Raw genomic sequence first — 3844 nt, forward strand, 5'->3', positions numbered from 1 at the left:
ATTTAAAGGAAATAAAAATAGTTTGGCATAGATAAGACACTTGTACAATCTAAATGGAAACACAAGGAGTTTGACATCTCTTAGAATCACACAGCATAGGGGCGAACAAGGTGACATCAATAATGACCAATTAGAGGGTACCTTACAGATTCTCTATTCTTAACCAGCATTGTTCAAAGCCACAAAACGCATTACAAGTTCAGGACACAAACAGATAGGACTCGGGTGTACTACACCCAAGTTAGTAAAAAAGTTGAAAAAATTTCAGATTTTTTGGACAATGTTTGATCACATTTTTTCAATCTTTTGCTAAACTCGGGTGTACTACACCCGAGAGTAGCCACTACTTTCCGGAAGATCAAACTGAACTAGACATAGAAAGCTAGAACATATCCAAGCCAATGCCACAAAACAACAAGATTAGGCCCATAACCAACAACTTCTTTTAATGAATTGCCAAGCTAAGGACATTAAGCTGCATGCAGTACTTTCAGTCACCATCAGAAGTCCATTCAGCAAAACATGGAATGTAAGGCAGAACATCCTGGAATTCTTGAGAAAAAGTGCATGTAGCATTGACTTTCTGATTCTCCGTATCATATGACACTGCCATCTCGTCCTCGTCAGTAAGGAAAATCAAATCACAATCAGGATGAATCACGAACACCTTATAGGACATATCATCTTCGCCACGTTGCCTCCCGAACAGCTCTGAAACGTTGACAGTATACTTGAGGGTCCACTTTCCACCACCATAATCTTCAAGAACCCACACATAGAGTTGGCAATCATGATCGTTATCAATTTGCCACGCATACAGGCGTCCTTGGGCTGCCCAATGGAAGGCGAATGACTTGTGTTTGGCATGTCCTCTGGCATTTCAACCTCCCTCCAGACCTTCCCTTCCGGGTCGACCGTGACCATTCAGGAAGACACATTCTGAATTCCTAACCAGAATAGTCTTGTAATACCACTCGCTCTGCACCTTGGTCCATCGTCCGGTTTCCGACGAGTAGATGGCCATCTCGGTGAATTCACAGAAACAGTTGGTCAGGGGCACAAACACCACAAAGCGGGACGGAGCTACTGCGTCGAAACCCAGGAAGATATCCATTATTGGCTCGAAATACACAATGTCACCGTCCTCTTCGTCCAGCCATACTACAGGAGGCAACACAGTCCACTGCCCGGCCATAGGATTGCACACGACGTAATCGTATTCGTCTTCCTCATCATGACGCGATTCCCAGCACTTGCAAAGCAGAAGGCTGCTGCAGCACTGCTCGACCGAGAAGCAATCGTAGCTCCCGCGCAAGAAAGCGAGCGAAGGGTCGACCAAAGGGGGGCCTCTTCCCGACAGATTACGGAAATTGAAACGCCCGCGGTCGATGAAGAAGAAGCCAGACAACGTCTGCGGCGACCTCTTGCGGACAGCCATGGCTTGGAGACGCACTTGAAGCGGCAGAGCGACCTGTAGGGCACCCTCGACAGTATCTCGACGATGGCGCCTTCAGGAAGATCCGCCCCGGGCTGCTGCTGCTGCTGCTGGTTCTTACACATTGTAGAGGCAGCTCGTTTAGTTTCAACGTGAGATTGGATATTTGGATTCAAGATTGGAAGAAGGCAGTGTAGGGGAACATACCTCAGACGCTTCATCGGTGGAGGGGAATGGTGGCGTGGCGCTGTCGCGGCCTTGGTTGCCGGTGGACCGCGTATGGTACTGCTCCGTGCAGTCATGGGGAAGGCTGGCCTGCTGCTTGTGCCCATGCTCCTCCTTCATCTACAGATGGTGGAGGGTGGACACGATTCATACAGGTTCCTTTCTTGGATAGAAGATTGGGAGAAGGAATAGTTACAAATGGAGCAAACCTCTGGACCTACCTCGCTGATGGGGAACGGCGGCGGCGAATGGCATGGAGCCTCCTCGCCCTGGCCTGGGTGGAGAGTCGCCGGCACGTGGCCCTGCTCCGTGCAGCCTTGCTCGCCTTCTCCTCGTCCTCCTTGCGGCATCGCCTCCTCGATCGAGGCACTCGACAGGGTGGGTCGTCCTAGGCAGGCGGCGCGGCTCGCCGAGTCTCGAGGGTTTTCAAGGACATCGTGGCTTTTATGGCTTCGTGTTCCCCTTTTGAGAAGTGGAATGGGCGCCTCACCAAAAAATGTAGAAAAGAAATGAAAAGGCGTGTGTGCGATGGTCATTTGGATGAAATATTTTTCTAGAAAAAAAATACAGAAAATGTTTTGTTCTGACCGACCGCCTGCAGACTGCTACCTTTTTTTAGTAACACCTTAGAGGGTGCTTGGATCCAAGGGACTTATTTTAGTCTGACTAAAAATAGTCTCTTTACGATGCTAAAGTTTCAAGCACCCCTGCTGACTAAAGAGGGGCTAAAACTAGTCTTGAGACTAAAATTTTTTAGTCAGGGGTACCCCTACTAAAATATGGATTAATCCTCTCTCTCCTCATTTAACTCCTCTCCTTTAAACAGGCGAGTTCTAGATTGGAGGGTTTGAAGGATAATAAATGTTCATTAACTTGATTTTAGTCTCTTTAGTATTTGGATCCAAGCATGGATGAGGCTAGCAAGTTTTTGTCCTACTACTTTTAGTCATAGGACTAAAACGTATCAAGCACCCTCTCAAACTGCTACTATCTCCGTCCTGATTTATTGATCCTCTTTACATTGTACATCAAATTTTAACTTTAGATTTAACGAACAAAATGTTAATGCATGTTATAAAAAATAATATAATTGGAAACTATATTCATATACGAATACAACAATATAATTTTTTGTGACATTCATTAATATTTTGTTAGTTGAATCTCTAGTCAAAATTTGACACAAAATACTAAAAGGACTAATAAAATAGGACAGAAGTAGTACCTGTTAGGCCAACTCTAAGAAACGACCCATTTCGTCCGGCCGCGTTCGTTTGGATTATCGTGGCCCTAAACGCGCCCGCAAACAGACAGTCGTCTGTTTTCTATTCGTCTGCGACTCATTTCCGGCCCGAAATTAGTTCGCATTTGCGTTGAAACAGACAAGTCACTGGCGGACGGGGCACGAGCCCTTGTCCTCCCCTAGCCAGCCCATGGGGAACACAACATTCTCAGTTCCACCTTCTTTCCCAAAATCCCTCTCGCCCTCCCCCGCCCCTTCCTAGCTCCATGGCTGGTACCCCGCAGTAACCCGCCGCCATCCTCTCGGGCGCCATCTCCACCTGTCCCGCGACGAAAAAGAAGGCAAATGTGGAGCTCGACCGACTCAACCAAGAATCATCCAAGAGGAGACCCGGAATGCCATCCACCATGCATGGGTCTCATCTGTTTCTTCCAAGCAGCTTCTCCATGTCTGCCTCCTCCTCGTCCTCCTTCGGCATCGCCTCCTAGATCGAGGCACTGGACTGCATATGGTGGTTTGTCCTAGGCATGAAGCGCAGATCGGCGCGGCTCGCTGAGTCTCGAGGGTTTTCAGGGACATCGTGGCTTTCATGCTTTATGGCTTTGTTTTCCCCCTTGAGAAGTGGAATGGGCGCCTCACCAAAAATGTAGAAAAGAAATGATAAAGCGTGTGTGCGATGGTCATTTGGATCAAATATTTTTGTAGAAAAAAATACAGAAAATGTTTTCTGCTGACCGACTGCCTGCAAACTGCTACCTGTTAGGCCAACTCCAACACACACCCCATTTCGTCCAGCCGCGTTCGTTTGAGTCTGTTTTCTGTTTGTCTGCGACCCATTTCCGGCCTGAAATTAGTTTGCGTTTGGGTCAAAATGGACAGGACACGGACGAACGGGACGCGAGCCCTTGCCCTCGCCTGGCCAGCCCATGGGGAACACAATG

At 47.8% G+C, this 3844-nt stretch overlaps 1 pseudogene; it reads right to left on the minus strand.

Moving 5' to 3' along the window:
- Nucleotides 1-490: 490 nt before the first annotated feature.
- On the minus strand, nucleotides 491-2010 carry LOC123157160 (F-box protein At5g07610-like; annotated as a pseudogene).
- Nucleotides 2011-3844: the final 1834 nt, after the last annotated feature.

Source organism: Triticum aestivum, chromosome 1D (assembly GCF_018294505.1).
Source record: "Triticum aestivum cultivar Chinese Spring chromosome 1D, IWGSC CS RefSeq v2.1, whole genome shotgun sequence".
In the NCBI taxonomy this organism is placed as follows: Eukaryota; Viridiplantae; Streptophyta; class Magnoliopsida; order Poales; family Poaceae; genus Triticum; species Triticum aestivum.